The following is a 24,258-nucleotide window of genomic DNA, read 5'->3' as shown; positions in this document are numbered from 1 at the left end:
TCATGGCAGAGCACTGAACAGAGTTCCCGGTGCTATGCAGTAGGTCCTTGTTAGTCACCTATTTTATATATAGTAGTGGGCATAAGTCAACTCCAATATCTCAGTTTATCCACCTCCCCATTTTCCCCCTTGGTAACCATAAGTTTGTTTTCTATATCTATGACTCAATTTCTGTTTTGTTAATAGGTTCATTTCTAACATTTTCTTTTTTTCAGATTTCACATATAAGCAATATCATATGATATTTGTCTTTGTCTGACTTACTTCATTCAGTGTGACAGTCTCTAGGTCCATCCGTGTGGTTGCAAATGGCATTATTTCGTAATTTTTAAATGCATTTATTTATCGGCCGCGCTGCGTCTCCTTGCCCTGCCGCTTCCTCCAGTTGCAGCAAGTGGGTCTACTCACTAGTTGCGGGCTTCCCCAGTGGCTCAGGCGGTAAAGCGTCTGCCTACAATGCAGGAGACCCAGGTTCAATCCCTGGGTCGGGAAGATCTCCTGGAGAAGGCAATGGCACCCCACTCCAGTACTCTTGCCTGGGAAATCCCATGGACGGAGGAGCCTGGTGGGCTGCAGTCCATGGGGTCACGAAGAGTCGGACACGACTGAGCAGCTTCACTTTCACTCTCTAGTTGCGGTGTGTGCACGCCTCGTTGCAATGGCTTCTATTGTTGCAAAGAACAGGCTCTAGGGCACATGGGCTTCAGTAGCTGCTGCTCACGGTCTTAGCTGTGCGGTGGCATGTGAACTTTTCCTGGACCAGGGATCAGCCCCTGTTCCCTGCACTGGCAGACGGCTTTCTAACCGCTGGACCACCAGGGAAGTCCTATTTCATTCTTTTTTATGCCTGAGTAATATTCCATTGTATGTTTGTACCACGTCTTTATCCATCAGTGGACATTCAAGTTATTTCCATGCCCTGGCTATTAGAAAGGAGGTGTTTGCTCAGTGTTTGTGATCTCATCACTTCTTGGTGACTTCAGTCAGAGTTTTGACCTATATATTTCTCTTCCTTGTACACTAAATGTAAAAGATCCTTCAGTGCAGAGTGGGCCTCCCTCCCTGATCAGCCTCCATATAAAAACATGCTTCCCCCCACCCTTGTACAATGTTATTCCCTCCACCATGAAAGCTCTTTCCCCTCTCAGCCTGAGAAATTCCTTACCCATCAAGACAGAAAATAACTAATACTGTGGGATTGTCACACGGCAGGTACTAAGTGAGGCTGGGTTTGGTACGTATGAGCTCAGTTAACCTTTACCAAACCCCAAGATACAGCTAGCATTATGCCCAGTCTATAGATGATAATACTAAGGCTCAAAAAGGTTAAGTCCATTTATATATTTATTTCTTCATTCAATCAACAGTTGTTTATTGCACATCTACAGTGTTCCAGGCATTCTCCAGGAAGGTGAGGAAAATACGGCTGAATTCTAAAAGTGTGGTCCCTGCTTTCTTGAAGCGTACTATGAGATGATAGTAACGTGACAGACTCTCCCATCAGCATCATCTCAAAACAAGGCATCACAAATACAGTGAGTGTTAAGGAGAAGAAGCATAGAACTTGTAGATCTCATCTAGCCGGGAAGTGAAATTTGCTCAGTCATGTCCAACTCTTTGCAACTCCATGGACAATACAGTCCATGGAATTCCCCAGGCCAGAATACTGGAGTGGGTAGCTGTTCCCTTCTCCAGGGGATCTTCCCAACTCAGGGATCGAAGCCAGGTGTCCCTCATTCCAGGCGAATTCTTTACCAGCTGAGCTACCAGGGAAGCCCTAGCTTGGGTGACAACAACAATTCCAGAGATGAGAATGACAAGTAACATCTTTACTTTAGGCAAGAAGTTGGCGTAAGTTACTTACTGAAAGTACAAAACTCATTTTATTGGAGGCACTAGAATTCTGGCGTCTTTCTCTTCTAACGATAACACCCAGATGGCCTCATTTTGACTTACATGCATGTGTGGTAAGTTGCTTCAGCTGTGTCTAACTCTGTTTGAATCTATGCACTGCAGCCTGCCAGGCTTCTCTGTCCATGGGAATTCTCCAGGCAAGAATACTGCAGTGGGTTGCTGTGCCTTCTCTAGGTGATCTTCCTGACCCAGGGATCGAACCCCTGTCTCATGTCTCCTGCATTGGCAGGCAGGTTCTTTACCACTAGCACCTGGGAAGCCCATTTTGAATTAAACCCTTAAAAGCCCCATCTCCACATACAGTCACATTGCCCGTTAAGGTTTAACACAGGAATGTGCAGCAGACACAGCTCAGTCGGTAACACCTGTAGAACATGTGACATTTTAAAGTTTACAAAACAGTTTACCTGATAGGAAGAACATGAGCTATGGGGACAGGCAAGCCAGGTGTGATTTCTGGGATCTTCCACTTACCTACTGCTTGATCTTGGACAAGGGACCTAAGAGTCCTCAGTTTCACTTGTCTGTAAATTGAGACAGTAACGTGTGCATTGCAGACGTCTCGGCTGGATTAGAGAATGAGTTGTATCGAGGCCTCACTGAACGGTACAGATGCTGCTGGCGTATTTACTGATGGCAGGAATGGTGGTCGGGGTAAGACCAGTCTAGGCTAGACACTGCCGGTAACAGCCAGCATTTAAGGAAGCACAAATATGCCAAGCACTATTTTAAGTGCACTCACTCATTTAATTCTTAAAACAACCCTAGAAATTAGGAACTGATACGATCCTCATTTTACAAATGGAGAAAGTGAAGCGCACTTTGCATAAATGACCTCAAGGTCATACCCAAGAAAAAAAATGGAGGACCTTGATTTTGAACCCAGGCACCCTGGCTCCAGAGCCGAGGGTCGATCTTTATTACAACGAATTCAGCAAGCACCTTAAATAATGTACTCAGTTTCTCTGAGCAAAAGCAATACTATCATGGCCTACAATTAAGGCAAAAAACCTAACTCTTAGATGATGAGATATTCAGGAAAAGTTACTTCCTTTTTTGCTTGAAATGCACAGTTTTCAGGAATTTTTACTAGGGAACTAATAGTGACATTTTTCAGACAAGGCAGCCAATATAAAAAATGTAAGTCATCTACAAATGAGCTGATGAAATCCCCTTCCCCCCAGTAAAGAACATAGCTTGAGTCCACCCTTCAAAGCCTAAAATGTTGATTAAAATACCTTTATAAAGAGGAAAAAATACAGCTAATATTAAAAAATCCTGTTTTATTAATCCCCAAAGGGAGGATTTTATTAATTCCTTTAGAATCCAATAAAAGTGTATTTTTTAATCAACTTTGTTTTCCAGCTCCTGCCTGAGTGTTAAATCATAGCAAAGTAGCTCACATTTCTTGAGACTCTTTCAGACCTGGATCAGGAGTGTGGAGAACAGACACGGAAGATCTCTCAGACAAGCCAACTAGATAAGACAAACAGGTAAAATATTGAGCCCTATCAATGTGATACGAGAAAATGGTACTTAGCAAGGTGATCTTTGTCAATTTTGCTGCTACTCTGCTAAGTCGCTCAGTCGTGTCCGATACTTCGTGACCCCATGGACTGCAGCCTACCAGGCTTCTCCGTCCATGGGATTTTCCAGGCAAGAGTACTGGAGTGGGTTGCCATTGCCTTATCCATTCCAAGGCAAGGAATAAAATGCCTTGTCAATTTTATTCCCATACAAACAGGAACCATTTGTACATGACAGTACCTGCTACACAGTAGGCCCTCAATAGATATTTATCAAATAAGTAGGCAAGAGAAGAATCATGTTTTATAAACATGGTAAGAAGGTTGGATTTAACTCAAATATAAGAGTTTTAAATGGGAGAGTAACATGGTCTCACTTGCCTTGTAGGTTTGTGTGTGTGTGTGTGTTTTGTAAATCACCTCAATTTACTGTTAGGAGACAGGATGCAGGAGTAGGCAGAGGAAGGAAATAGGATATCAGTTAGAGGCCATTATCTAGCAGGACAACAGTGGCCTGGACCAGCGGGCAGCAGTGGGGAGGGGAAGGAGGGACGGATCCAGGATGTAGCTGGGACCTGGAGCTCACGGCAGCAGACCCCAGCCTTCTTAGCACCAGGGACCAGTTTCATGGAAGACAATTTTTCCACTGACTGGGATGGAGGAAGGATGGTTTCAGGATGATTCAAGTGCCTTACGTTGATCGTATACTTTTTTTTCCTATTATTATTACTATTACCTCTGCTCTTCCTCAAATCATCAGGCATTAGATCCCAGAGTTTGGGGGCCTCTGGTTCCCAGGAAATGCTCATGGAATGCTTATGAGAGATGAAGGAAAGCAGGGGATTAGAATGACCTCTTGGCAGTTTGCTTGAGCATCTGAGTGGATGATTTTGACACTTACTGAGACGGGAGCTGTACAAGGAGGATTGGGTCCAGGGAGGGCAGAAGTCAAGTACTCTGTTTTGGACACGTGAAGGGTGAGATGTCTCCTGACATCCAAGGAGGGATAGCAGACAGTGGGTGGATGGGCGGGCCAGGAGCTAAGAAAGAAGCTACATGGTCAGCATACTGAGGGCTGGAGGTGGAAGCTGGGAGGCCCATCGGAAGCCCTTGGATTTAATGTAAGTCTTCATTTATACCACAGTATTAAATCCACGCCTCAGCCAAACTAAAATCATACAGTTCTCAGAAACAGACAAAACTGTGACTATAAAATCCACAAACGCCGAGGACACCACATATCAGTGCTTGCGTTCCCAGAAAAAAGTCAAAGAAGACCAAATGGATGCCCCCCCTTCCTCATGGGCCTCCTCCAAAGCACCTGAGCCCTCTCCCACACCCAGCAAGTCCTAGGTGAAAGGGGCTGGTACCCACACACGGTTAAAGTCCACTTCGGAAACTGCGGGTTTAATCAGATGCATGGCTTCATCGCTTGGGCTTAATGAGGTAAACTAGACCTCCGGTAATATTGCCTGTATAATTGACATGGTTCTCTGGGAAACATTACGCTTTATAATGAAAATACTGTATATAATTAGAATCTAATAGGAAGAAAATAGTAATTAGCTAGAATTAACTGAACAGACGCAATCAGGCAAATAAAGGTTATCCTCAGGAGAGGACCCTTCAGAGTTCAAATGCGCGTCCTATAATTGTAGAGAAGCCCCAGTAATTAAGGGCAATTTTTTCCCTACATCATGGTAGAAGAGGTTTTTTCCTTTTTTTTTTTTTCTTGCTGAGTGGCAGAATGAGTCTGGCCAAGACTTAAAAGGGATCAGGAAGGTCGTACACACAGGTTCACGGGAAAGGGAGACGGCAAGAGAAAGGCAACGGATCCAAAGCCTAACAGTCCAGGTGTGAGTCCGGGCCGCCTCTGTCATTAACCAGCTGTGTGGCTTTGAGTGAGCCACTCTCCCCTCGGATAATAAAGATAATGGCAGTGCTCCCGTGTACTGAGTATCTACGCTGTGAGCCGAGCTAAGCGCTTCCTGTGTGTCATCTAATGTAACCTTTGGTTTCCTAAACACTGGATAAATATCCTCTCTTTTTCACTGTTGTAAAGCACAGATTTTTCTTTCCATCCACTTAAACCAAGCAGTGAGAAAGTGAATACTAGTAATGGCAATAATAACAACTCTCTCCAGGATTGTCATGAGGGCCAATTAAAGTGATGCCCCTTTTCCAGCTTAAGAAAGAAGGAAACCAGCCTTTATGGATCACTTGTTCACACCAAGAACTTTCCAAGAGTCTAGACCTAGAGCCATCAGACTCCCAGCAAGTGGTTCTGTTGTCCAAAGGCCATTTATGGGAGACAGCGAGCAAGAACAGTGTCTTCTAGGGATGGGTAAAGACATCTCGCTTTGGGCTTCCCCCAACCTGCCTCTGCCCAGAAGTGGTGGGTGTTTCTACTGCAGTAAACCTATATTTGCTGTGTGGCTTGTCCATCTGTCCCAGGAGGGTGACTTCCACAGTCCAGACACAGGTAAAAAGTTCCAGGTGCAGCTGAACCTTCAGAGAATCTGATTCTGGTTTAATTTCCTACCTGAATCTTTGTGTTTGTCTTTGCATTCAGTCTGGAGGGGGATAGGAGCCAGGGAGTGGCAGGCCTGGCCTCCCCTTCTGTGCTACAGAAGCGGTGCAGGATTGGCTGTGCCTAGATCATGGGCTGGAGAAGGCAATGGCAACCCACTGCAGTATTCCTGTCTAGAGCATCCTGTGGACAGAGAAGCCTGGTGGGCTGCTGTCCACAGGATCACACAGAGTCGGACATGACAAGCGACTTGGCATGCATGCATGCATTGGAGAAAGAAATGGCAACCCACTCCAGTATTCTTGCCTGAGAAGCCCAGGGACAGAGGAGCCTGGTGGGCTGCCGTCTATAGGTCTCACAGAGTCAGTCATGACTGAAGTGACTTAGCAGCAGCAGCAGCAGATCATGGGCAGGTGGGGAATGGTGGAGATGAGTCTGGGAAGGTGGACTTAGAAAATGGAACAGGTGAGATCCAAGCTGCCAGACAATTTCAGAGATCTTCCCCCATACCAAGTATCAAGTTCCATCTGAAGTTTGAAATGCATGCTCCCTTTGGCAAATAGAGGCTTTCCTGGTGGCTCAGACAGTAAAGAATCTGCCTGTGATGCAAGAGACCCAGGTTCAGTCCCTGGCTTCCCACTCCAGTATTCTTGTCTGGAGAATTCCAGGGACAGAGGAACCTGGTGGGTTATGGTCCAAGGGGTTGCAAAGAGTCCGACACGACTGAGAGACTAACACACTCTTTTGGGGACATAGGAATCCAGTCTTAAGAGGGCTGCTTATCAATCTGTGTGTTGAGACTTGTGCTCAAAGCACGTCTACCTCCCGAGTTCCACCATCCCATAGCCCATCTCCCCACCCACATCAATACTATTCGATACTAAAAATACCGTGCGTGAGAGTGGAGAAAGGTTGAGAGGTATCCATAAGGGCCATTAGCTGAAGAAGGAACGGATGGACAGATGGCCATGGGACGTCAGTGTCCAGTTATCACCAAACTGATGAATATGTAAAGTATGTTATTTGTTCAACGCCTACTGCCAGCAGGGCTTTGTATGCAAAGCTAGGGAAACTTGACAGAGAGGTTAAACATATTCCTTCCATTAGAAGAATTTGTCATATATCAAGAGAGAGGAGATTTGTATCAGATAATTCTAATACAAGGTGAGAGGAAGTAAGATGATTAGATTACATGCTGTAAGGCACTATGGGTATGCAAAGGAGAGTGAGAGAATTCTTTGGCAAGAGTATTTAAAATAAGCTTCCTGGAAGAGGTGGTCTTGAAGCTGAGACTTGAATCCTAGGTAGGATTTGAAAAGGCAGAGACAGAAGGAAGGCCTTCCTGCAGAGGAGGCAGAACAGGCGAGGCCTAGAGGGTGATAGGTTACGAGGCGAGTGTGGGGAGAAACAGGACACCACGAAGGCCGCCAGCTCTGGGTGCAGAAGCATTCCGAAAAACGAGACACAGCCGTATCTTGAGGGATCTCGATGTCAAATAATCAAGGTCAACTTTGCCCTGCATTTCGAGAAAGTATTTGAGCCTGTGCATGACTCTAGCCGAGCAGCATCCTAGAGCGACCACCGCAGCATCCCCTAGAGGAAGGGAGGCCGAAAAGGAGGGTCCCTGGAGCAAGTCTCCCACCTGCACTGAGCGACAGGCCGGGCAGTGGGGGGTGACATCACAGGATGGTTTCTGCAGATCACCCTGTGCCTCTGCCCTCTTCCTTTTCTCTGCCTGAAGCGGAAACCACGGCAGCACTGAGCACAGGTGGAACCCCCTTGTCTAGGCCTCATGCGCCTATTATTAAGGTCACTTAATGCCTAATTGGACTTCCCAGGTGGCTCAGTGGTAAAGAATCAATCTGCCATTGCAGGAGATGCAGGTTCGATCCCTGGGTCAGGAAGTTGCCCTGGAGAAGGAAATGACAACCCACTCCAGTATTCTTGCCTGGGAAATCCCATGGACAGAGGAGCCTGGCAGGCTACAGTCCATGGGGTCACAAAAAGTCAGACAGAACTTGGCGACTGAACAACAAGAATGCCTAATTACTCAACCAGCCACAAGGCCTTTGGAGAGCTCCTTGCTTTCGAGCAATCAGACTTGTCAGACATTTCCAAAAAGCACACAACTCTCGTGGAGGTCTCGGAATAGCTATGTCAGTGGCCCTAATGGAACATGATTTCCTGTAAAGGAAAACTAATTTAATACGTTCAGGTATTATGTAACCAAGTGCCCACAGAGCAAGGGAAGACAGCTGCTAAGGAGAAACAGCCGCGTGCAGTGTCCTGGAGGAATCAAAAAGCCTGCCAGTCTATGTCACGCGACAACGGGGCCCACGGGAGCGGCTGATGCCAGACAGACGTAGGTGGTGTCAGGTGACAGCGTGTGTGCTCTGAGTCTGGCTAGATTGGAGTTCAAGTCCCAGGGCGGCTGCTTATCAGCTGCGAGGCTTTCGCCAAGCTACCTAACATCTCTGAACCATGATGAGTTTCCGTCAGCCTCCAAATGAGAACAACATAACCCCAAATCCTTTGGTTGTTGTGAAGATTAAATAGAAAACCTTACGAGAACTGTATGGCATCATGTCCGGCACTTAAAAACACTCAGTAAGGAACTTCCCTGGTGGCTCAGTCATAAAGAGTCCACCTGCAAATGCAGGGGACACAGGTTTGATACCCAGTCTGGGAAGATCCTCCTTGCCATGGTGCAACTAAGTCCACACTCCACAACTACTGAGCCCGAGGTCCAGAGCCCGTGCTCTGCAACAAAGGGAGCCACAGCAAAGAGAAGCGCACTCACTGCGGCTAGAGAGTAGCCCTCTAGCCACAACTGGAGAAGGCCTGCCTGCAGCAACGGAGACCCGGTGCAGCTATAAATAGAAATAAATACGTCTAAAAAGTATGTAATAAAAATAAATACATCTTAAATAAATTTTAAAAACACTTAATAAAGGGTCACTGTTTTATTACAGCTACTGCTATCATGGTCATGGTCAGAGTCAAATGCAACTTACTTTTCTCCTCCTCCCCTTCCATGAAGAAGGGCGAGGTCAGGGCACCAATCACAAACCCTTCTGGAGTAAACAATATACCATGACAAGATGCGATGGCTAACTTTATGCGTCAGTTCGACTGGCCCAGGGATGCTGAGATTGTTGATGAGACGTTGTTCTTAGGTGTGCCCGTGATGGCGTTTCTGAGACTAACGTTTGAATGGGTAGACTGAGTAAAGATGCCCCAGTGCAGGTGGGCTTCATCCAATCTGTTGAGGGCCTGAATAGAAAGCAGAAGCCCAAGCAAGGGTGAAGTTGTTCTCTGCTTGAGCTGGACGTCCGTCTTCTCCTGCATTCCAGCATCAGGACTCCTGGTCCTTAGGCCTTTGGACTCCAACTGGGCCTTACACTGTTGACTTCCCTGGGTCCCTGGCCTTAGGGTTTGGACGGGAACAATGCCACCAACTTTCCTGGGGCTCCAGCTTGCAGACAACAAACTCTTAGGCTCAACTTCCGTAACTGCACGAGCCACTCTCTCATAAACGTTCTTTCTGTGTGGCTAAATGCATCCTATCGGGTCTCCTTTTGTGGAGAGCGCTCGTGCACAGAGCCTCCTACAGACTCCCACTCCTGACACTCACTGCGGTACCCTTCCTCAGCTTCATCCCTTGAATGATGTCTTCCCGGCCAAATCTGATCTCCTCCAAGGGGAGGAGCCACGGCCAGGGTTGATTCCCTAAATCGAGCCCAGTGAATGCCTGGCACATAGAAAACACTCACATATTGTTGGAAGAGCAAGCATTATCTCTTGTCTGGACCTTGGATTGCAGAAGTCCCCTTATTCTCTACATAATGTCGTAGCCACATCCTCCAGGTTACTCTCCTTACTGTAATTAAGATGTATTTACAGAACTTCGATGCCGCTACACCAGTCCTCTGTTTACAAGGCACAACAGGATTCCCATGTATAGCCAGGGTTGGGAAGTGCCAACTACAGATGCCCACCGGAAAGCCCTGTCAGAGGATCCTCTGACTAATGGCCCCAGACTCCCTTCCAGCCCAACCAGGGTGGAAAGGATTGAGATACTGCTCTGAAATAGCTTAGGAGGAGTAAGACCTGACTCTAAGAGGACCTGAAAGGCACGACTTCACCCAATGGAGAGTCCTAATGAGAACTGATACCTAAACCTGCACTCATTTATTTATTCGCAAATATTCAGTTCCTACTATGTGCCAGGCATGGCACTCAGACTCAGGTGATGACTCCAGCAAAAATACTTCCTGTTTCTGAACTAACAGAGGTGGTTTCTGACCCAGGGCTGAGAATACCAGCAACATGCCCTGAGACTCTGATGCTTCCAAGGCAACGATTGACCAATGGTGATTATTTTTGTTTTGTCCAAGCCTTTAACTGAACAAAAAAAAATTATTGAGTGTTTATGTTCAAAGTAATCAGACTCTGTTTTATTTACCAGCCACCATTATACAAGATAGATTTGTTGTCTCCAGTTTACAGAAAGAGGGGAGGTAACAGCTCTTAGGGAGTTAGGTTGAAAGCTCACCCCACGTCTGTCTTTACCCTTCCAGTACAGCATGTCATTTATTCCTTGATTCATTGATCCATGGACTTTAGCAAATCCCACCAACATTTGTTGAGTACATTCTCATGCCAGACACCACGTGAATGAATATACAGAATAAACCTTCTTCTATAAAAAAAGTCATATGGTAAAGATTTGGGGCTTTGCGGGCCGGGGGGTCTTTGTAACAATTAACCTCCCATGGTAACACAAAAGCACGTGCTGACAATACATGTTCCAATAAAACTTTATTTTTAAAAAAGCGGAAGACTGGATTTGACCCATGGTCCTAATTTGTTAACCTCCGTTCTAGAGAAAAGGAACCTGGGGTTAAGATGGAGAAGGAGATGCCCAGGTCACCCAGCTGTGCAGCGGAAAGCTGGGCTTCCAGCCACATCTGTCAGACTCCCCCACCCGCCCTTCTATCGCACTGCCTCCCAAGAAACCCAAGGGACTGATTCTTTCGTTGTTTGAGCTTCCTCAATCCTCTAAGCCTTAGCTGTTCCGATTAAGGCAAGCTTACTGTGCTCGAGATGGGTTATTGCTTTTCTCAATTCTCTCCCAAGAACACAAAGATAAATCAATCTTTCTGTCTTAATAAGTTGATAATCATTGTGAAATATTTAATGTGCTCAGTGGCATCTTTGATCGTCAAGCTTCAGTCTGAAAATCATTCCTCATTCTTTCCTCACTCAAACGTGATGCCCTGCACTTATTTTTCTTTGCTTTTCTCTTTCTTTCCCCTAATGACGTCTTCATTCCTCTCCATTTGCCGTCTATTCTCTCTCTCGCTCTAAAGCTCAATTACATCCTGGATAATAGGTGGTCTCTTTCTGCTCCTCGGGCTGTTTTTTGTTTTGTTTTGTTTTTTGCCTTTTCTCATCACTTTGCATCCTCATATTTGTGAAAGATCCCGAGGCTCTCTGTTCTCAGAAGGCAGCTGTCTAATCCATCTCCCTTCTTCCAGGCGAAACTTCATTCGTTTATTTACTCACTCATTCCATAAGTGCAGATTGAGGCTCACCAGGCATGGGGGATACAGTGATGAGCAAGATAGACATGGTCCCAGCTCTCTCAGAGGGGGAGAGACCTCAGTTTAGTGGGAGAGATCAAAATTACAAAATATACAGTCTCAGTTTGCTGCGATGAGCAAGGCAGTAACAGAGAGACTCTAACTTATCCCATGGGTGGTGTTCATTGGCAGTTTAGTCACTAAGTCATGTCTGACTCTTGTGACCCTGTGGACTATACCTCCAGGCTTCCCTGTCCAGGCAAGATTTTCCAGGCAAGAATACTGGAGTGGGTCGCCAATTCCTTCCCCAGGAGATCTTCCCAAACCAGAAATCAAAACCAGGTCTCCTGCATTGCAGGCAGATTCTTTACCAACTGAGCCACCAGGGAAGCATTGAGCAGAGTCAAAATAAAGCCTCGTAATGACATAGGAGTGAACATAGATGGGAGGATGCATGGGACCTCCCAGCAGAAGGGACAGGGAAGGGAAATGCTGTTCACCCTAAACTACCTCCTACCTACTGCTTAAAGCTCTCTAGAACGAAAGCAACTATACTTTCCATTTCAAATAATCAGTTAACAGCCTCTCGGGTTAGAGATGCTTCTTCTGGCTTTACATTATAACATCCTTTAGGATAAGAGAATTAACTGCATTTGAACTAGGAGGGCTGTTGGATATCATCTGAAATAACCTCTTTGCTTTACAAACAGATGAGCTGGTGCCTGGAGAAGAGGAAGACTTGCCCAGGGCCAAAGGAGACTCCAGCCTGAGCCCCTGCCTCCCAGCCCGGGCTATTTCCCCAGCTTCAAAGGTAAATTGCATTAGCACAGAGCCTCTTAAAGATGGTGTGAGCACCTTCTGTTGAATGACTGTAACATTAATAATAAAAACCACCTTTGTTAAGACGTGTCTATATTCCAGGTACAGGTAAACATTGTACATGCATTAGCTTTTTTAGCGTCATCCCAGTAACCCAGTGGTACAGGGTTTGATCCTGACCCCTCGTTTCTCCCTGTCCCCTCTCAGCTGGTTGAGCCCTCTAATCCACTGCGGACCTCAGGCCAGGAAACAGAAGGGGCTCTGCACACCTGGCCTGCCTTCCTTCTCTGCACCACGGCAGGCAGAGCACGACTGGCCATCTAGGCAGCATCGGGCTGTGGGCCCCACTGCATGCTAATCAGTCCCTAGAAATAGATGCATTGGGGACGAAAACATTTACTGGCAACACTATCTGGCTTCAATCTTTCACCTTCACTGGGTAATGAGAGGAGCTAGAACATTAAAACCAACAAACAGCCTTTGGTGTTTACAGCAAATGTTTGCAAGAGCGCGGGAGCCAGAGGTGCTCTGGGGAACATCTGGATTTCTGGAAACTGTGTGATTACACAGATGTGTTAGATTCATCAAGCTATAAAAATATCCTGTGATGTATGTCGGGGGAGGAAAACAACCTCCCAAAATGGATTTGGTACAAATTATCAATCATAGCAAAGACACCCAAAGAAGGCTGATGTGAATCCAGGCTCCGGGGGGATAACTTCAAAGCCAGGGTGAAGTGGGTACTTTCAAGCATGGTCTTTGATTGACAAGGGCAAGGTGGAGGTGAGTCCTGAGGATGTCAGAGATCTATTTGTCTGCTTCCACATTTCTCATCAGCCTCTCTACAGTACCCATTGCATTACTTGCATTGGGTCCCTCCTTTTCTTCACGGTCTTTCTTCAAGGTCTCTACATTGCCCCCCAGATATCGTCTACTGACTTATTAAAATTCTGTGTAACGTGACCTAAAGCATTTTATCACCCTCGTCTTCTGTAGATACCCGCTGCTGCCAAAACAAGCCTCACCCTGTTCTCATACATGTGCAGTTTGCCTTTATGCAAACCCAAAACACTGTTCCTGATCTGGGCTGCCCCCTGGAGAATCGCTTTGCCGTGTGCGTGTGTGTGTGTGTGTGTGTGTGTGTGTGTGTGATGGTTAAGTCAATGACTAAATGGGTGAGTTGCCTCAGGGCGTTTGTGCTTGCGCCTACCCATGCTTGAACTCTCCCTGAGTCCTAAAGCTCGTGCAGGGGCTCCTCTTCCTCTCAAACCTGATTCCAAGTGGCATCACCTACCAACAGCTTTTCCCTCCACTCCCTTCCCCAGGAGAAAGATGTGCACAGATCCGTAGGTTAGCCCTTCAAACTTCTTCTTCCTCTTAGATGTGTCTTCCTCAAAGGCAGAGATGCTGCCTGTTCATTTCTGTGGCCCTGCTGTAGCCCAGAACAATCCTGGGTACAGAGCAGTAGGGCAACACTAGATGGTTCCCTTTCAGGTATAAGAACTCTTTTCCTGATGGCTCAGATGGTAGAGAATCTGCCTGCAATGCAGAAGACCTGGGTTTGATCCCTGGGTCAGGAAGATTCCCTGGAGAAAGGAATGGCTACCCATTCCGTATTCTTGCCTGGAGAATCCCATGGAGAGAGGACCCTGGCAGGGTCTATACAGTCCATGAGGTCACAAAGAGTCTGACGCAACTGAGCGACTGACACTTTCCATGGGTTTATAGTGCAAAAATGAACTTCATTATAACCCTGAACAAACCTTGGAGAAGTTACATTCTCCAAGAAAGAGTCAAATGAAGTTATTTCTCTGCATTTGGAAGCCAAGATAGGATGAAGTGGTTATAACGACAATTAAAGGTTAGATTAGTGTGCAAGGTATAACAATGGACCCAGGTGAGTATTTAAATCCAGCTCTAATTATTTCTTTCAGGAGTACAGTTTGGCAATCCTGAATAGTTGCAAAATAGTGAATAGGAAACAGTAATGAATAGAAAGATAAACTGTATGAAGAGAAAAAAATGATATGAGTAGAAAAATAACAGTGTGGGTTATCGATGGCTGCACGTGGATAGGAACTAGCTGCCATAGCGGGGGTAAGGTCTGGGCAGACCTGGGTTTCCCGACTCCTAGCATCATCTTCACCTCCTGAAGCAGAAAGTGATTAATAAAACTGCATGGGTTTTGTGGGAGGAGGTTCCCCAAACAGCCCTTAACTTGGCAGAGAGCTTTGCCAGGCAAAGCACATGCTCGTGCCTAGGAAAGAGGTGCCCTAAACTCCCTTCATGTATGTGAATTTATGCACAAGTAATTAGGAACTGGAATAATGCATTAGAGGTTCAGCTAATTACTTAAGAATTTCTAGCATTTAGCCTAACAACAGACACTCTAGAAGTCAGGTATTCCTCTTTCTGTTCCATGGAGGAGGAAACAGAAGTTCCAAATAGTTCAGCATGAGCCTAGTGCTGATCACCATAGAGCATAAGTATAAACCACAGGGATCAGAAGTTTAAAAACCAGAAGAGTAGCGATGATGACATCTCAAAACCTACTCCAGTAATGACAAAGTGAAAGTGAAGCCGCTTAGTCGTCTCCGACTCTTTGCAACCCAGTGGACTGTAGCCTACCAGGCTTCTCCATCCATGGGATTCTCCAAGCAAGAATACTGGAGTGGGTTGCCATTGCCTTCTCCAGGGGATCTTCCTGACCCAGAGATCGAACCCGGGTCTCCAGCATTGAAGGCAGATGCTTTAACCTCTGAGCCACCAGGGAAGCCAGTAATGGCGATTGCCATTTATTACGCACCCTCTATGTGCCAGGAACTAAGTGTATCTCACGTCACGCTTAAAAAAATATCCAGGACAAAATGTGATCTTGAGACAGCATTTCTCAAGGGGTGTTCTGGGACCACCAGCATCCAAATCATCCAGGGATTTTGTTAAATGTAAAGATTCCTACTTCTAACCTCAAACTTAGTAAATTGGAATCCCTGTATGTAGGGACTAGGAATCTGCCTTTTAACATGCTCCCCAGGTAAGTCTAAAAACCACTAAAGTCTAAAACACTGATAAGTTCCTCAAATTTAGTGACAGCATCACCGACTCAATGGACATGAATTTCAGCAAACTCTGGGAGATAGTGGAAGACAGGGAAGCCTGGCATGCTGCAGTCCATGGGGTCGCAATGAGTCGGACATGACTAAGTGGCAGAACAACAAGAAAGTTCATCAAAATCCTCAGAAAGAAGAAATAGCAATTAAAACCAGGCTATTATCACATTACATTGTGTATTACGCTGGATTGCAAACGTAGCTAGTTAGGTTTAAATTCACTGAGCCCAGCGTCCACTTTATCCACAGTGGGAGCCCAATTAGTCTCCATATGTCCTTCCAGAGCCCTTGCAAAGACCAGAGTTACAAGCAAGTCCTTTGACCAACAACCAAGAGCACATGCCTCTGAGTCGAAAGTATTTTACAACATAAAACCACAGAAAGAAGCTGGTAGTAAGGAAAGGGTCACCTTCTAGCCCCTTCCATTTCCCACCTTAACCAGAGTCCCCTTCATTCTACAAATGAGACCCTGGAGGGCTGGCGTAGATAGGAAATTGCTTCCCCAAGAGCGACTCCGGGAAATGAAGGTTTCCTATCTGGGAGGCATCACGAGACGTGGACGGGAGCCTGGAGAAAGAGACAGAATGCCCATTCCAATAAGGAAACGGCTTTAATCTATCAAAGTAATTCTCCTTCTTTCAGGGAAAGAGAACATGAAATTGCACAAAATGACTTACAGAATGGCACCCAGTCTGATTAGCGCGGGGCCCAGGGCTCTCTGAACTTAGTATGTAAGGTAGAAAGCCCATTTAAATATTCTCAAAAAAAAAAAAAATTCCCAACATGAAAAGGGAGAAGAATACATTTGCCTCTTCAAAAGACAGAAGTTTGGCGGAAGGAGGCACATGTTTAGAAGACATTACAGAGGGTGCTTAATGGGAGGATGGAGAGTCTGTGATCGTCAGAAGAAAATTGTATTTTCGTTCCTGACCTGGCCACCTCCACCCTCTCTGTGTCTCTCTGTCACCCATGGGTTCAAGCCTAATCCTTTAGTTGATTTGAGTCACTTTTAGGGTCTAAACCAGAGACCAGAAAACTTTTTCTGTTAAGGGCAACATGGAAAATATTTGAAGCATCAGATGCCCTTAGGCTCCATCTCACCTACTCAACTCTACCTTTGTAGCCAGAAAGCAGGCAGAAATCAACGTGCACCACAGGTCATGATGCTGATGTTCAGTTGCTAGGTTGTGTCCCACATTTTGAAAACTCCGTGGACTGTAGCATGCCAGCCTCCTCTGTCCTCCGCTATCTCCCGGAGTTTGTTCAAATGCATGTTCATTGAGTTCAGTTCTGTTCAGCCACTCAGTCCTATCTGACTCTTTGCAACCCCATGGACTGCAGCACTCCAGGCTTCCCTGTCCATCACCAACTCCCAGAGCTTGCTCAAACTCATGTCCACTGAGTCAGTGATGCCATCCAACCATCTCGTCCTCTGTCATCCCCTTCTCTTCCTACCTTCAATCTTTCCCAGAAGCGGGTCTTTTCTAAACAGTCGGTTCTTTTTTTTTTTTTTAAACTTTACATAATTGTATTAGTTTTGCCAAATATCAAAATGAATCCGCCACAGGTATACATGTGTCGGTTCTTTGTATCAGGTAGCCAAAGTATTGGAGCTTCAGCTTCAGCAACAGTCCTTTGTAGTTGATTTCACTTAGGATTGACTGGTTCGATCTCCTTGCTGTCCAAGGGACTCTCAAGAGTCTTTTCTAGCAAAACAATTCAAAAGCCTCAATTCTTTGGCACTCAGCCTTCTTTATGGTCCAACTCTCACATCTGTACATGACTACTGGAAAAACCATAGCTTTGACTATATGGACCTTTGTCGGCAAAGTAATGTCTCTGCTTTTTAATACTCGTCTACGTTTGTCAAGGGCTTCCCTGGTGGCTCAGATGGTAAAGAATCTGCCTGCAGTTCAGGAGACCCAGGTTCAATCCCTAGGTCAGGAAGATCCCCTGCAGGAGGGCATAGCAATTCACTCCAGTATTCTTGCCTGAAGAAGCCCATGGTCAAAGAAGCCTGGTGGGCTACAGTCTGCGGGGTCACAAAGAGTCGGACAGGACTGAAGCGACTTATCAAGCACTCACGCTCAGTTTGTCATGACTGTCCCTATAAAACTTCATGTGTGGGTACTGAAGTGTGTATCTCACATCATGATCATGTACTACAAAAGATTATTCTTCTTTTAATTGTTTTTTCCTACTATTTAAATGAAAAAAAAAATAGCTGTCAGTCTTCTTTAGGTAACAAGGGAGCACTGGAATTGTAGTTTTCAAAACCCTGGATTAGACTCAGCTGCATTTCTCACCCACCTCACGGCTCCTCTGGTTCTTTTCATATGAAGCATCGTCTTTTCCATGCACAAGCCCCTTCACGTCCAGATTCTGTACCGCCAGCCTGTTTTTCTGCCTGTATTAGCTTTCTCCATCCTTCCCACACAATCTTCTGCTTCCTCAAATCCACGACCTCTTCCTTGGTGGCCCCTCAAGAAATGACTTTCCCATACATGTTTTATTCAAAAGTCTTAGCTTGCAGACTCCAAGCTACTTACAAATAAAACAATATTCAGCAGTTACACTCATTCTTCAATTAATTCTCCCAAAGACACCTCTGAGGTAGGCACTATTATCCCCAATTTCCAGACATGGGAACTGTATCTTAAGAAGGGCTGTTAATTAGCCTGAGGTCATCTGGTGACTAAAGGCAGAACCAGAAGACTGCCGAGTGCATCAGGTACAACTCACACTCTTAACTTTGATGTTACGCTGTCTGAGAAAAGACCTCATAGCTTCCAAATTGCATTCTGCGCAGTGTCTCAAAAATAGGTGTGCTCACTGGGCGTTTGTCCAAATGACTGTGAAGGCCTCTCCTTTACAAGTCCCAGGAGATTGGTAAGCAAGGAACCCAGCACCACTGAGAAATGACAAGTAACAGCTGACAAGCCGACTTAGAGAGAGGGCAGTAATAAGAAGCCAAAGGATGGTAAACATCAGCCCAATTGATGCACAAAGCACAGAGGTCCAGTCCCATTTAGCGTTGGGTCTGGCGGTCCTACACAAACCAAGAGTCCCGTGAGATCACTGCTGTGTGATGGCCTCCTCGAGCATGAGATGACTGCGGTGGCAATGCTGAGTCCTCACAAGATGGTGGAGTGGAGGGTCGGTCTAACAATCGGGGCAAAAAAAAAAAAAAACAATCGGGGCAGTATTACTATGTGATCCTAGACCTCAGGTTGGAGGGATGCCCTGCCCGTGCTCTTTCTCTTTCTTTTTCCCTTGTTCCCTCTCTTGGCCCCTTCCTCCCTTATCCCCTTCCTTCCTCCTTTTTTTTCAATTCTCTGTGTTCGAAGATGTTAGCTCTTATTTGTCTAATGATCTCTATTCTGCAGACTCACTTTTCCCTGAGGATTATGGGGACACAATAGTATTTTTTTTAATCATAGTAATGCTGCAGTGAGGCCCCTCTGTTTTACCTGCTACTCTGTGTCTTCTGTGGAGAAGGCAGTGGCACCCCACTCCAGTACTCTTGCCTGGACAATACCATGGACGAAGGAGCCTGGTAGGCTGCAGTCCATGGGGTCTCAAAGGGTCGGACACAACTGAGCCACTTCACTTTCACTTTTCACTTTTGTGCATTGGAGAAGGAAATGGCAACCCACTCCAGTGTTCTTGCCTGGAGAATCCCAGGGACGGGGGAGCCTGGTGGGCTGCCGTCTATGGGGTTGCACAGAGTCGGACACGACTGAAGCGACTTAGCAGCAGCAGAAGCTGTGTCTTCTGACTTGGCAGGGAATCCTCTCCCTGTTCTCTGGGGATTCACGTGTGCATGTTCAATACAGGCTAACACATACTCAGTTACTCCTGTATGTAACATCCTGGGCCGGGTTATGAAAAGTTGGGACTGGTGATAAGATACAGCACTCACCCTCAAGGAGTTGATGATCTGGGAAAGAATCAGATTCAGACACAGCTCAAGACCTCTATTTTTCTCCCAATGCTGCAAGACCACAGTTTCAGCAAAAAGGAAAAGGATATGGAACACATGAAAAATAGACAAGCCCCTCTACCAAAGAACAGTTGAGTTTTCACATATATTCTTGGTTCCCTTGATCATGTTCCCCTTACTCTCCACCTTCTCTAAATTGGAGACAGCACAGGTTTATTTCTAATCTCAGCCCAGTGGAATGTTGGTCTCCTGGTGTCTGGTTTGGTTCCTACTTTCCTTTTGCTCTGGCCTGGCATATACCATCCCATCTCTTTCTGGGATCTGAGCTTGATGCCTTCCTATTTCCAAGTGTGTTGCTCTGGCCTTGGCCTAGCAACTCAGACAGTGCCTAACCAGGCATAAAGAAACCCCAGTCACCACTGTGTGCAGGGATCACCTATCACTGACTCCACATTCATTCCCTTGGTAAATATTTAGTGATCATCTACTCGACGCCAGGTGCTGTGCCAGGTGCTGAGGAGCAGAGATAATGCTAACCCATGCCCTAGAGACAGTTGCCATTGATGGGAATGACGGCCGCTCCATGGTAAGTTCTGGGATCCGTTGAACACACACTCCTAAGTCTTCCTGTTTGAAGCAGCCTCCACGCCAGGTGCAGGGGATTCAGGGATGAGTAAGACAAAATCCTTCCTTTGTGACGCTCGTTGTGTGCTGGTGGCATGTGTAGTCTTTAGGGCTGTTTGTACATATTTTGGCTTTTCTGCTTCTAAGAAGATGGGTACTGCTCTTCCCCACTTACTGGACTCTGGCAGAGACATGACTGACTTTAGCCAATGAAACATGTGTCACTTTCAGAAAAGAAGCCTTTAAATGATGGAGGCTGTTAGAAGGACAGGGGAGATGTGACCATTTGTCTTCATTTCTCTGAACCTCAGTTGTCTAATCACCAAAATGGGCATAATATCCATGTCAAAGGACTGCTGGGAGAATTAAAAGACAGAACAGAGATCAAAACAATAGGCACTGTACTATTTATAACGCCAGAATTCTGAGTTACAAGTAACAAAAACAACGACAAAATCTTCAGGTACCTCAAGCTAAAACACAGAAGGATTGATTAACTGATATAACTGGAAAGTCTAAGGGACAGAGCTGACTTTCACAATGGCTGGATCCAAGGAAATTATGTCCTTAGGTGCTTCCCTCTTTCTCTCAACCCAGTTTGACCCTGGTTGACGTCATCCTTAGTCAGGGATCTCCCACAGGCTGGACAAGACGGATCTCTGGGCAGCTCTAGTGACATGGCTGCAGAGCAAGGGGATTCTTCAATGTCGCGTCAGGACTCAAAAAAAGAGAAAGAAAGACTCTCTGCCCCCAAATCAATCACGGGGCACATCCTGGGGGGCGGCAGGGGAAGGAAAGTGGGGTGATCTTTTAGAAACTGCGGCTCATCTTAAGGTCACATGATTGGCAGCATCCCAGATTCATCCCCAGTACTGGAGTGGGGTGCCATTGCCTTCTCCCACGTATGTGTGCACACACATTTGTGTGTGGGTGTGTTGGGTGTATTGTGTATATATTGTGTCTGTGTGTATGTGTGTGTGTTGTGTGTATGTGTGAGGATGAGTGTGTATGCGTCTGAGCTTATGTGTGTATGGATGTGCATACCTGTGTTTGTACATATGTGTGTGTTTGTATGAGCACCTGTAAGCTCGTGTATGTTTGTGTGGACAAGTGTGTGTTTGTATGTGTATCTATGTGTATTTGTGGGTGTATGCGCATATGTGTTGGAGAAGGCAATGGCACCCCACTCCAGTACTCTTGTCTGGAAAATCCCATGGACGGAGGAGCCTGGTGGGCCGCAGTCCATGGGGTCGCTAAGAGTCAGACACGACTGAGCGACTTCACTTTCACTTTTCACTTTCATGCACTGGAGAAGGAAATGGCAACCCACTTCAGTGTTCTTGCCTGGAGAATCCCAGGGACGGGAGCCTGGTGGGCTGCCATCTATGGGGTCCCACAGAGTTGGACACGACTGCAGTGACTTAGCAGCAGCAGTGCATATGTGTATGGGTGTGTGTCCAAAGGTGTGTGTGGGGTGTGTATGTGTGTGTACAGGTGTGCATCTGTTTGTGTTTATGTGTATGTGAGCCTGGGTGTATGTATGGGCATGTGTTTGGTGTGTGGATGTATGTGTGTATTTGTGTGTGTGTGGTTTTATGTGTATATTTGTATGTGTGGGTGTGTGTGTGCACAGAAGATGGTGAGTGATAAGCCTAGACAGGCAGGCTGGGCCAGGGGACTTGATGACACGTCCTCCACTGTAGGACCTACAGGGTCTGTCTTCAGCCGTGAGTCTGGTGACAGAAGGGCCTTTCTGGAATTCTAAAATGTTTGAAGCTGACCAGCAGGCAGCTCTGCAGGCATGATGATGTATGTCTCAGAGCTCACTGTAGTCCAGAAAAATAAAAAGGCTGGGGGACACAGAAGCCGAGGTGGGACCTGAAGGGCTGAATCACAGACAGCCCTGGGTCTGGGCTGACTCTTGGTGCGGCGCTGCCCTGGGGCTATTTCAGATGGTGACGCAAGGTTTCCAGCAGCATCTGACTCACTGGCCTAGTTCTTATTCCATTTCATTGAAAGTGTCCGGGGGTGGTCCACAGCCCACACCTTCCTGAGGGCGCAAAGGCGGGGAGCCACCCAGGGACAGAGTCAAGAGAACGCACCAGGCCCCGGTCCTTTTATAGCAGCGAGGGGAGGCTGCCCAGGGAATGGAGCGTCCACAGCACAAAGAAAGAAAAAAGGGTGGCTGTACAAAGCGGGAGGACATTTGACCAAGAGCAGGAAGGAAGAGAACTGGAGTGTGGTTGCCAAGCAGACTCGGATCAAATCCCAGCTGCTACACCCATCGGGTGCGGGGACATAAGGAACCACTTCACCTCTCTGAGCCTCAGTGTCTTCATCAGTGGAGACAGTGATACATTGTCTCCATAGGATTACTATGAAGATTAAATGAGAGCGATGTACCTGAAACACAGGAGATGCCCTGGTGACTGCTGGGGGGTTATGCGTGTTTATTCCCATCGCACTCCTGGTGGCTGAGATGGTAAAGCATTTGCCTACAATGCAGGAGACCTGGGTACGATCCTGGGTCAGGAAGATCCCCTGGAGAAGGAAATAGCAACCCACACCAGTACTCTTGCCTGGAAAATTCCATGGACAGAGGAGCCTGGTGGGCTACAGTCCATGGGGTTGCAAAGAGTCGAACACGACTGAGCGACTTTACTTTGTTTCACTGGCCAAGCTTACCTCCCAAACTCCTCTAGAAAGCGCCTCCTATCACTAAGTCTGTCCAGGGCTTCCCGGGGTGGGTGGAGGTCCCTCTTCTGTAACAGCTCATCCTCTTTCATCCTTTACATCTCCATTCAGATGCTAACCTTCTTGGAAAGCCACTGTCCTTGGAGTGTCATCCTTGCTTTCTGGAAGCTGAGAAAGTGTGGCTGTAAATCAGGGTCTCAAACTTGTGCTCCAAGGTACTGTGTGCTTTGTTTGGCCCCACAGTGATCAGGGAGTTCTTAAAGTGTTGTTATGTGGACCACTTTTAAAGCCTTTATTGAATTTGTTATAATTTTGTTTCTGTTTTATTTCCTTTGTTTTGGTTTTTGGCCTCACGGCATATGGGATTTTAGCTCCTGGACCAGGGATGGAACCCGCGCCCCCTGCATCAGAAGGGGAAGCCTTAATCCCTGGACCACCAGGGGAGAAGTCCCTCCACAGGATTTTATAGCACTTGGAGCTTTTAAGTACAACATGCGAGCTACCAGGGACCACAGTCCTCACCGTGCCTCTTGTCTTCTTGAACATCTTACCTTATGCCCATGACCTGTCTGGCCCCTGCATGTGCTCAGCCTTCTGACCTCCGGACTAAATCACCTTAATGACTTTTCTAGCCCACAGGTTCTAGACTCAGTGATCTTCCAGCCTCCCAAAGGAATCGTCTCCATCCTCAGTCCCACTCTCATTCTAGAACATCTGATTTTCTCCTCTTCCACCCAGAAGCTGCTCGTCTCTGACCACTTTCTTATTCCCCAAACGAACTCATTCCATGTTTCTTCAGAAGCTCCTCTGAAGCCAAAGACAAGCTCCAGAGTTCAGAGGAGGCAAGCTGCAAGTACTGCAGGAGGCTTTCTTTAAAACTGATCATCCTCCATGTCTACACTTGTTCCCATCTCTGTGCCAGACATGTCTTAGCCTGTTTACATACAGGTCCTCATAGATACATCAGCCCTGCACGGAAGGTGCGTTATTCCCACATTACAGATAAGGCAGCAGAGTTTCAGAGAGGTGAAATAACTCATCCTAAGGCACACAGCCAGGAACTGGAAGAGCTAAGATTTGGAACCCAGTTCATTGGGTACCCAAGTCACCAATTTTTTTCTTCTGTTACTGCATGAGATGTGTTAATAATATCAAAAGTTACATACTGTATCCATTGGATGAATACACCACACCTCGGTTCTCAAAAGGCTTTCTCAGCCACTCATTCCATCTGCATAGAAGCCTCTGGCACTGCGAGGATCCAATTCATTCTCCCCATTTTGCAGATGAAGAAAGAAGGCAGGCAAACTGAACTTCCTTTCCACCCAGAGTTTGTACTGGCCAAACTCTGAGATTAAAAAAAGAGAGAGAGAAGGAAAGAAAGAAAGAAGGGAAGAAGGAAAACGCTTCCTCCTCAGCTTGGGGCTGGCATAAGGGGCAAGATTGAATTTATACCGATCTGCAAATATTTTCTTTTTAAGTGTCCATTTTCACCAGGCATAAATTGGACTGA

The 24,258-nt window shown here is 46.4% G+C and overlaps 1 non-coding gene across 1 annotated transcript; it reads left to right on the top strand.

Annotated features, from left to right (window-relative positions):
• Window positions 1-420: 420 nt before the first annotated feature.
• On the top strand, window positions 421-492 carry TRNAC-ACA (transfer RNA cysteine (anticodon ACA)). The gene has a single exon. It is a non-coding gene; the product is annotated as a tRNA-Cys (tRNA).
• The last annotated feature ends 23,766 nt before the right edge of the window (window positions 493-24,258 follow it).

This window comes from Bos mutus, chromosome 8 (genome assembly GCF_027580195.1).
Source record: "Bos mutus isolate GX-2022 chromosome 8, NWIPB_WYAK_1.1, whole genome shotgun sequence".
In the NCBI taxonomy this organism is placed as follows: domain Eukaryota; kingdom Metazoa; phylum Chordata; class Mammalia; order Artiodactyla; family Bovidae; genus Bos; species Bos mutus.
Note: the sequence above shows the minus strand (reverse complement) of the source record. Positions and strands in the feature narration are given on the sequence as shown.